The 11,417-nt window shown below is 45.2% G+C and overlaps 1 protein-coding gene across 1 annotated transcript in view; it reads right to left on the bottom strand.

Moving 5' to 3' along the window:
* The window catches only part of NPS (neuropeptide S), a 30,174-nt gene extending 18,757 nt beyond the window's left edge, over positions 1–11,417 (bottom strand). Inside the window, exon 1 of the mRNA XM_027899297.1 lies at positions 11,269–11,417. The gene's annotated coding sequence lies outside the window, so the exon portion shown is untranslated. The remainder of the gene's footprint in view (positions 1–11,268) is intronic.

An 11,417-nucleotide genomic window follows, 5' to 3' on the forward strand; every position in this document is an offset into this window, starting at 1 on the left:
TCTCACAAATTTTGATTGCTCTGCCAAATGTCTGCTTCCACAACTCGTTTGCAAGAACTTGGCTCCGCAAAAGCTGCTGATACACAGAAGTCTGTGGCCATTCACGGACAGTGAACTGAGCCTTCCAGCTTTCCATGAGATGGAACTACTGCCAGCTGTTTGTTGTAGAAACAGGAGTTTGTCTGGAAGTGTCCAAAGGTCTTAACTGCTGTTTGCAGCAAATTCACACAGCAAACAGGGAAAAAGAGGAGAAACAACAAAGCAGAGACTGCAATGTGGAATTTCAACCCTTCCAGGATTACATTCCGAGACGTGGAGAGCAGTGAAGACAGAAATGATGGATGAAATAATTGTGGGAGGCATCATCATCAGGCAAAGCTAAACCTGTCTTGGGTTGCAGTTCATCCCAGCCAGGGAGGAGGGCCAGGCTGCACTTTGCTTTCTAACAAACAAGAGACAGCGTCCCTACCTGTCCTCGAATTTTTCAGAGGAGATCTTCAGCACACAATCCTGAGAAAGCACCTGTCAAAAAAACAGGTGTCTCCAGCCACAGAGCGCTGCATGAACACTGATCATAATGATAATTATTTTGCAGTTGGAAGAGGAATGCATTTAATATCAGACAACTGGGGATAATGGTCCTTTTCCTGACAGATTTCACCAGAGGTCACAACAAACCCGGCGTAGCTCATGTCTGTGTGACAGGATCTGCCTTCCTGGGGGACATCTCTCACCAGCAGTGAGTGAAATGCCAGGGGACGTCGTGAATGAAGACAGAAAAGGAACTAAATCTCACTGAAGAGATAAATCTTCTTCATCCAGACTTCCCACAACAAAGGAAGAAGCCCAGCCAGTCAAAATTTCATGGCTGGATTTATAATGGGTTCTGCAGCCAGGCAAGCTTCCCCTCCCCATGTTTGTGTGATGGACCCACCACCCCTCCTGCCCAGCCCTCCTCACCCTTTTTCTGCTGAAGCATCTGTTGCTTTACAGCTCTCCACTAGTACTTTTCCCAACTGGAAAACGCTTTCCCATATCTCCCTCTGTTTCCTAGGGCAGCATTTCAGTCTGAAACCACCAGAAATGGGCCTGGGATGGAAAATCACGGGATCACAGAATGGTTTGTGTTGGAAGAGATCTCACAGACCATCTCATTCCCCACGGGCAGGGACACCTAACACCCCACCAGGTTGCTCCAACCTGGCCTTGAACACTTAAAACTCCAATTCCTTCCTTTTTTTTTTTTTTTTTTTCCATTCTCCTGCTTTCCCTCTGCAATCAGTCCCTGCCTTTGTACAAGCTCTGTTCAAAAAACTAGTCTATGTGGCACTTGGGGACATGTGTGGCCTTGGCAGTGCTGGGGGAACAGTTGCACTTGATCCAACCTCAATGATTCTGTGAGACATTTGGTCCAAGCCTGGCCCACTCCGGGACCACTAAAGCTACTTTAATATGTACCATTAATTTCAAGGTGATGGAAAAGAGCGCAGATTTTAGGTGACATCAGTGATGGTTATGAAATATAATCATTAAAATGCCCCTTCCCTGCCTCTGCCAGAGCACTTACAGTCACCGGTTTTCAAAAATAACTTCCCAAAGTGGTGTTTTTGCAGTAGCAGAGCAGGTGGATCCGAGACCTGCAGTTAATGCAGCTGAGTGTGTGTGTGCAGGAGCACTCTGAGCCAGCTTGTTTTCCCACTGAGGTTGATGTGAAACCTTCTTTTGATTTCAGTCATGCAGGGTTGAAACACTCAGGTGGTGTTTATCCAGTGAATAAATGAGAGATGGCACAGGAGTGTCTGAGTGGATTCAAAATCACGTGGCAAACTCGGCCGGGAGCAGCAGCTTCCAGGGCTGTGGCACTCACACCAGTGAAAATTATATCAAAAGCAAGATTAAGATAGTTCTTATGCACACTGGAACGTGGTTTAGTGATGAACATGGTGGTGCTGGGCTAAGGGTTGGACTCAATGATCTGAGTTTTGGACCATATAATGAAGTTTTCTAAAACATTAACTGAGCTAAACCAGAGTGGTCTCGTTTTCAGCATTAGACTAATTATTTACATCAGCTAAATAACTCACTCCTCCCTGAATGCTTCCTAATAAATAAATAACTACCCTGGAAAAAAAAAAAAAAGGCTTATTTTCATGTAGCCAGAGAAAGGCATTTTGATTGCTTATGGCTTTTAAAAGTGCTTTAGATCTTTCTTTAAATTTGCCCCTTATGTTCCAGGAGCAAAGATCATTGTCAGGTTTGATGCTGCCCTGTAGGAGAAGACAACAGAAAGAGCTCTTTCAATTTTTCTGTCTGCAATTTAGGAGCCAATTCGAAGATTCCAAAGTGCTTTAGTGTTCTTAACTAATCAAGGCACAGGATATATAGGTCAAAATTGAAAATAGATCTGTGCTTCCTAGAAAGCACATTGCAATGCAACCCCTAAGAAGAAAACAGTGAAAAGAAAAAGCAGAAAGGAAAGAATATGAAAAATAACAGCTCCATCCCCTCCTCCCAGAACTGGAAAACTGTAAATTCAGATAAATTATGAGATATCTAATAGGTGCAAAATGAGCCCATCCATTAAAACAACAGATGGGAAACAACAGAACACAGGGAAACACAAAAGGCAATGTCCATTCAGGTGGGGTTTTACACATACATAAACAAGAATATATAGAATTAATCTTCTCTATCTACATTCTCAGCCATCATCAGCCTGATTTGGCAGCACCCAAAGTCCTCCATCCAGGACCTTCTTTAATGCCAGGAAGATCCTGCAGCCCCTCACACCCTTCCTGGTGCCACCAGTAACTTTTGCAAACGATGATGTTCCAGATGTTTCCGAGTTTCCTTGGCAAGTATTACAACAGAAGTCATCAGTGACTGAAAGCCACCATGTGATTTTGGTTAAAATAAAAAAACCAACCTATTGATACAAATCAAATATTTCACTCCTCTTTACTTCTCTAACTTGCTGCAAATCACTGACTTAGGAGAAAACACCGCACTGGCCACGGGCAAGTGAAGGTCCTATTTCAGTCAAGGCAGTAGAAAACAGGCTTTCATAACCTAATGTTTATGAAAGACAGAAAAGCGGGATCATCAATGAAGAATTTGGGTGGTGAGGGGGGCGGAGAGAACAATTTTCAAAGCGTTTTTACAGCCAAAATTAAAATAAGTGCAATTCAAGCCATTCCCCACTCGAGGTGGGATTTTTTCTTTTTTTTTTTCCTTTGCATCTGAAGAATTAAGGAGTGTTCCTACATGCAGGAGGGATAAAGACACATTTAGTGCAGATGCTGAAAGGAAGCGTATCAGTGAACTGAGAAGTGATTACGTTGGACCCTTGGGCAATAAGGCTGTCACAAAATTTCCAAGCAAGATGTGAGAATCTAGGACAGTTCTGCTGTTGGGTCACGGCGTTTGCTTCGCAGCTCCATTCCCCGTTTTCCAGCTGGAAATTAAACGGCCACGTTTCCAGCATTGAGTCATCCCCTGTCGCTGGGAACAGGCACAAAAGCCTGAGCAGATCTGGGGAGGAGAGGGGGGGGGGGTTGTGACAGCAGAATGTGTCACACATGGGTCAGAACCAGAGACAAATGGAGGAGTGAAATGGGGGAACAAGAGACCTTCTGGTTTTTACTCAAACCTACACCTCTCCAGCTATAAAACACTATTTCTCATTTAAAAAGCTGAAGTTTTGTGCCTGTTGTCCACTTAAACCCCGTGGAAACACTGGGGTACTGGTTCATAAAGTCATTTTGGGCACAGGACACGCACAGGGAGGTTCCTCCAGAGGGCATTTTTATTGCTGAACTATCCCCTCTTCTCTCCCTCTCCTCTCCTCTCCTCTCCTCTCCTCTCCCTCTCCATTTTTGTCAGGCTTTACAGATCGAAAGAGGAGTGAAATGGCACCAGTGAAATGGCACAAACCAGTTTTACTAATAATTAAAATGAGTGTTTATGTGGTTAAGAGGGAAAGTTGCCACCAAGTGCCACAGCCATCCCCAAGGCAGCCAGTCAAGTGCAATAAAATGGTCCTAATGCAGCGTTTTGGGGTACCCTCCCCCCTCCAAAATATCCCCTGAGCCCAAGGAACTTCCAAAGTCAGTAGAAATGGAGCTAATCCTATAGTGAGAGGGTAATTTCAAAGGGTAATTGGTGTCTTTTTAACCCAGAACTGTCGAAGTGGATTGAGAATAATAGAGCTTGACAAGGCTGAAGTAAAGAGAGAAATGGGAAGGCTGATCTACTTCAGGGTCTGAATTTTAATGCTGCGTTGGGGTTGCACTTTTAGCAGGATAGTATCAAAGAAATACTGTCCTGTAAACAAAAGAGTGAAGGAAAAATGGTTTAATGCTTAAAACAAACCCCCAAAATGCTCAAACCTCAGAGTTTCCCCCTTAACTTTGTCAGAATGGTTGAATCTCATTTCTCTGAACAGCAACAATGTGCCTGATAAGAGCAAAGTGTTGGGAAGTGGAGGTCATCTAGAGTGATAAAATCAAATCCATTGCAGTGAAAAGGCATTTAAATCCACCTTCCCTGCATTGGCAACCTCTCTGTGCTGCGGAGAGGCAGATGGAGAGCTCTGCATTGAGAATGGAAGGGCTGAGGGGATTAAAAGCCTTGGTTCGGTTGAAAAGAGACAGGAAAAGTCATGGAAAGACAGAGAAATCAGAGATCACATTGACAGCAAGGAGCAGGACGTGAAGCTACAGAGAATGGAAGTGTCATCTTTAATTACTGCCCCAGCAGCTCCTCAGGTCAGGGGGGTGGGATGTTCACCCTCCCTGGGTGGCTCACAACGGGGAGATTCCCAAACCTGGGAATTTTGGGATTATATGGGATGAATTTAGGAAAGGACATGGTTTTCAAAGGGCTGAATGTCCTACAGCTCTACATGTGGCCCTTTCTCTAAATCCTTTCCTTTTGCGAACAAAACAATAAAGATTTAAAAAACCCTACAGGCATTAAAAAACAAAAACAAAACCAAAAACCCCACCAATACCTAAACAAACCTGAATAAAACACAGCTTTAGGAATAACAAAGTAATGAAAATGCCCCATCCAACTCAGGAGGCCAAGATGTTACCACGCACATCATCCAGGGAGTGTTTTGCTGCATCCAGCTCGTTTTAGTGGGGTTTGAGGAGCAGAGTTATGTAAGGCATGGAAGAGGATGATGTAAGATGCAGAAGGATTGAACTGTAAGAACACTAACATGTTCCCCAGAGGCCTGAAATGGCACTATTTATATACCCTTAGATTTTTTGGTTTTTTTTGCAATGTAGATGTGCATAGCTGTGTCATTATCAAAATCCAAACAGCTCAATTTAAGTCGGGGGTTTTTGGGGGCTGGTTTAGATAAAGTAAAAAAGCCCCCAAACAAGTGACTAACACGTAACCTTGAGTATTAATTCACAGGCAGATCATGCAAGATTCAGCTGCCAACACCAATTTCAACACACCTTTAAAAGTTTAGCTCCCATTTACCCTTTAGATTTGGGACTGAGGAGAAAGAAGAAATAAAAGAATTCGTTTTTAGGGGGACATTATTTAGAAAACTCAGGCAGTAGTTTCTATAATACAAGTAAAATCCAGACCTCATTAGTGGTGTCTCCTAATGAAAATATCCTTAATCCTTGAGCCTCCCTGTTCAGCATTTGGATACATACCTAGTATTCAAAATACAATTATTTACAGTGGAGCTGTCTTTTCAGTCTTTCTAATGGTTAAGTAAAAAGAAACACCTTGACAGGACATTTCTACTTAAAACTGTCCTTGTTTTAAGTACTGGGATTTGAAACACAGACCACCCTGTGATAGTGGGAATTTAAGGAAGATAAACTCACCTGATCCTCTTTCCTCTTCAAAACAGGAATGTCAAAGGCCATAATTTTTCTGTCTGAACTCCCTTCCCTCTTGCTTCTTCTTATGATTATTGTTTTTCCTTTAGGATTTTATGCTTTTCCAGGCAAATATTTTCCCTTCTTGAATGTTGGATCTTGTCTCAGGAACCCTCTCCTACCCCAGAGCTTGGCCACCAGCAGCTGAGCTCGAGGAGGGAGAGAAGGGGACACACAGAGAGATGGCATCACCAAGGATAAGAGAAAGAGGGCAAAAATGTACTGAATGTATTCAGTTTAACAGCATATGTAGTCTGCTGCTCCTCTTTATGGGCAGTGGATGATGCATTAATTATTTTATAGATGATTTCTGACTCACCATGAGGATACAGCCAAATCCCTGCAAGACCATGACGGGCACAGGTGATTGTGGGTTTTTGGATGGTGCACTCACAGCTGATTCAGTTCATTATAAATGAAGGAAACAGCACTCTGGCAGAAATCCTGTGAAAGAAATGAAATTTTGACCTCCAGCCCCTCCACATTTCACTTCCCCCCATGCAAAAGCAAATCCAGAGGTTAGGAAACAGGGAACACATTTTTCAGCTACTTTTTGCTACCCTAATTGCCCAACCTTTCCCTCCCTCCACTCCCCCTCTGCCCACCCTTCCCTGCTCCCCAGGATGCACACAGGGAGCTGCCAAACACTCTCATCATTCCTCAGCAAACACAACAGGAGCATGTGCTCTACTTTGTTTTCCCACCAGCTCTGCTCTTGCCTGAAGGTGCCTTCCCCTGCTCCATCATTTCGTGTTAAGAGAGAAGAGAAATGCAAGCGACACTCATTTTATAGCTCAGCCACAGGTAAATTATCTGGTGAAGCAGGTGAGCACTTGGCTTTCCTGCCTTTCATTTTTCTTCAAGTGCAAATAAAATGTAATGGCTGCACTGATTTATTATTACCAGCAGAATGTAGCACAGGTATCATTTGACACCGTGTGTGCCTCCATAAATCCTTGGCTGAATGACAAGCCCCATTCTGTGCAGTTTGAGGCTCCCCCTGAACCTCTGCCCCACAACTGTAACAACTTTCTGACAGGAAAATAATTTCCTACAGCCCCAAATCTTCACTGGGAGTAGTCCTCACGGCTTCTGGGACATGTCCGAGCTGGGAGGTGCCATTTCCAAATCTGATGAAGGCTCCAGCGTGGGGACATGTGAGCTCAGCCCTTCCTTTGGAGCAAGAGGGACCCACGGGGATGGGGGATGGCATCTCTGGGTAGGGCAGGGCAGCAACAGCAGTGCCAGGCACAGACAGCTCATCCCTTGGAAACCCAAACAGAGAGTCACAGGATGGTTTGGGTTGGAAGGGATATTGAGGATCATCTCTTCCCACCCCCTGTCATGGGCAGGGACACCTTCACTAGCCCAGGTTGTTCCAGGCCCTGTCTGACCTTGGACACTTTCAGGGATTAGGCAGCTTCTCTGGGCAATCTGTGTCAGTGCCTCACCACCCTCACAAGGAATTCCTTCCCAATATCCCATCCAACCCAGCCCCCTGTCAGTGTGATGCCATCCCTCTTTTTCCTATCAAAAACCATCCCCGTGTCCAGCCCACAGGATAACAGGGGTGGGCAAAAACTGCTCACCCTCATTTTTCTAAAACACACCTTCCAGTTGTTCCCTTTAAATTTTTTTTTCCCCCTCATTAAACAAAAGAAATCATGGAGGGAAAGGAAGGAGAAAGAGAAGGGGGGGTAGGGGATGGGAAAGGAACATCTTAAATGCAAACGTCAGAATGTTGAGAGCAGAGGGATCCAGGCTCCCGCTCGCACACGGGGCTCTGCGGTCACTGGTCACTTCCAATCAGCTCCTACCACCAGCTAATGCTCCCTGTCAGCCAGAAACAAGGAACTCTGGAGAAAAATAAGTTCCACACAGAGACTTTGGGTTTGTTTTCTTGTGGTACTCCAATGGCCTGCAGGAAAGGAAAGTGTCCCTGCTGCACTGAGTAACTCTGCCTTAGATGACACTGCCAGACACTGGCTCTGCTGTGATCCCAGCAAAGAGTATCCCCCTCTCCACGGTGGTGTGACAGGAGAGGTGCCCCCTGTGGGATCAGCCTGTCCCCACTGACACACAGCTGGCATCGTCCTGGAGCTGCTCTGGGAGAGCCTCAGAGGCACCGAGGACAGGGGAGAGAAAACCACGGAAAACAGAGTGGTTTGGGTTGGAAAGGACCTTCAAGATCATCCAGTTCCAAACCCTGCCATGGACACCTTCCACTAGCCCAGGTTGCTCCAAGCCCCCTCCAGCCTGGCCTTGGACACTTCCAGGGATCCAGGGACAGCCACAGCTTCTCTGGGCAACCTGTGCCAGGGCCTCCCCACCCTCACAGGGAAGGATTTCTTCCCCATATCCCATCTAACCCTGTCCTCTGGCAGTGGGAAGCCATTCCTTGTGTCTTGTCTCTCCAGGCCCTTATCCCAAGTCCCTCTCCAGCTCTCCTGGAGCCCCTTTAGGCCCTGGAAGGGGCTCTCAGGTCTCCCTGAAGCCTTCTCTTCTCCAGGTGAACACCTCCAGCTTTCCCAGCCTTTCCTCACAGCAGAGCTGCTCCAGCCCTGTGCTTCCCATCAAACAAACCACAACTTCACATTTTGCAGGTTTTAAAGAGGCCTGGCCTGACAATGATTTCTGCTACTGACCTGACACAAACACCATGTCCCAGAAAACCTCACACTGGAGAAAGGAAATTAATTTTCCTAAAGTCACTTTTGAAGAGCCCCCTGGAGTAGCTGAGCCTAGAACAAACACTGATTTCTCTCCAGGTGCTCCTGATGGGAGACTCAGAAGTGTCCCATCTCTTCCCAAGGATTATTTTGTTTGGACACATACTCATGTTCCCCAGTGCCTGCTCAGACACAGCCCTGCACAGCAGCGACCTGTAACCTCCCACAGACCTCTGCCCACCTCCACGGGGACCACGAGGCCAGTAAAACCAGAAACTTTTTAAAAAAATCTTCTATTTCTATTTTTTCCTATTATTTCCCTCTAAGGAGAAAGTTAACAATAATGTGCTGCTTGGAAAAAAAAAAAAGCGACAACAAATACATTTACCAACTGTACACAGTAATAAACTGAAGAAAGCAAGTTTATAACCAGTAGACTGAGACATTATTGACAACCAGATATCGATATGATTTAAAAAAAATCTCTGTGGACAGGCCTCTGTAATACCAGCAATGGCTTCATCTTTCGAAAGAAGGCATTTTCTTTTTTGGAAATTTTTGAATTTGTGGTTGATTTATTTGGATTTTTCTCCATGAGATTTTGAGCACATGAGACTAAAATGCAGGAAAACACATCTGATCTTTGGAAAAACAATAATTACAGCTCCATTGAACATCCTGCCCTCTGCAGTGCCTTCTTCTCCTGCTGCAAGAACACACATCCCAACACAACGCTTGGAATGTTAAACTGGATGTTAATAAGTGGTTTAAACTGCATAATTCATGCTAATCTAAGGAATGTTTTGCCTAGACCAGAGCTGGTGGGATTGTTTCACCTGTCAAACTGTTACATGTCTACATGAGTCGCCTGTGATTCAACACAGCACATGTGTTGCTGCTCCAAAATGGTGCCTGTGAATTCATTCCCACAGGTTCCTTAATATCCTGGTTTTTTTTGTTTGTTTTTGTTTTTTTTTTTCCAGTCCAGATATAGTTTTTGTAGCTAATTTTCTCAGTTTTCAGCTGTTGGTGCAGTGATCTGTCACTGCTCACAGGAACGATGGAGAAAGAAAACTCAGTTTAAATTGGGAGTGCAGTGCTGGGGAAATGGAAGCACAGCCACGGGAGAATAAAACAAAACTTGGAAGAGCAGCCAACAACAGGACAACACACCAAAAAAAAGCCTTATTGACAGGAAAACAGGGTCACATTTGGTTTTGTCTGCACTTTCTCTTTGTGAAGGACTCCCTCAGTGTTGATGACACCACACATTCCCCTCTAACGCCACTGGCAGGAGGCCACGGCTTCCAGGAACAGCAGAACCAGCATCTTTTCAAGAATCTGTTGAGCAGCCAAAGCTCCTGGTCTGGAAATGTGTGAGAAAGGACAATCACAGAACCACAGAATCGCTGAAGTCGGAAAAGACCTTTTAAGATCCTCAAGTCCCACCATCACCCAGCACTACTGAGAATCCTGTTCTCAAGTGCCACGTCCACGAGCTTTTTGAACACAGCGCTGGTGTTCCCAAAGCTCTGCCAACTCTTGTTCTTGGTTATAAGGGGGACAATTAGAGGCTCCAAGCTTTTTAGTGGGATGTGAGGAGTCACCCAAAGAACATGGGAGAAGGCAGCTGGACTCGCAGTGAGCGAGTGACAGGCAAAACACAAGGCAGCACCTTTGAGGACCAAGCAGATACCGCCCCAAAAAGCCTTTTCAGAGGTGTTTATTAGGAATCATCAGACAAAACAAGAAGCTCCATCACGAATCTGTAGCATTAACATGGCCCACGTTCCTCTGTTTAGCTGCCCAGCTGTGCAAGAGTTTGTGCTGCAAACACAGAAGTTCAACAGCATCAGAGCCAAAGTGTGCTGAGATGAAAAGCTGAGAGAATGGCCAAACCAAGGTGGATTCAACCCAAAACAGCGATGTATCACCACCCATAAAATCATGGCAGGTTTGGGATGGCTGACAGGGAGCTTGGGTAGTAATGAGGGGTGGTCAGATTGGATTTGGAGAACCACAGATCACGTGTAGCTGTGAAAAGGTGGTGTTAGGGTATGGAAACCACTCTTGGCTACACCCAACAGGAATGGAGTCACCATCCCAGCCCAGACTCATCAGGGTCAGTACATGGCCCCAGTACACCAGGCCACAGCCAGTTAAATAAATGAGTTACTCAATTCAGCAACTTCTCACTGAAGTGTTTGAATACAATGACACACACACTTGAAATGAAAAAAAAATAAGGCTGTCATTTGACAGAGAAACATAATTTACAGTAATTATTCATGTCTGCAGAATACACATAGAAACTCCCCCCCCACCCCCGAGGGAAATTAAAAATCCTATAAATAGCCTCACTGGAGAACAGCTGGATAGATCCTATACAATAACCAAGTATTTAGACTGATCCACATGTTTCTGCATCCCCAAGAAGATGGCAATTGCAAGCCTAAAATTCAGTTTAGACCCATGAAAAGTACAAAGGGAGAATGGGAGGAAATTGAAATGTCAGCGCTGCTGGACCTCACGCTTCCCATTACCACTAAAAACTGAGGAAATGAGAGGAAAACCCTGAATTTCAGTGCTCACCATCACTCAAGTGCCCAGTCTGTTTTTCGTGGGCATTTTCTGTAATTTGTTGCTTTGTCAGAAGGCAAAGTGGAGATGCAGATTGAAAACTGCCTTACCTGGAGTGTGCAGAGGGATGCAGGAGCCACAGCTCGACGCTGAGGGGCAGGAAGGTTGGCTTCACCACCCATCCTCCTGGGAGACCTGCTCCAGCTTGGGAAAGTCTTGTCCATGCTTGCACCCTGTCTTGCACTGAATTTAAATATGC

Source organism: Empidonax traillii, unplaced genomic scaffold (assembly GCF_003031625.1).
Source record: "Empidonax traillii isolate 1590-97213 ecotype Southwest subspecies unplaced genomic scaffold, ASM303162v1 scaffold655:size661012, whole genome shotgun sequence".
Lineage (NCBI taxonomy): Eukaryota > Metazoa > Chordata > Aves > Passeriformes > Tyrannidae > Empidonax > Empidonax traillii.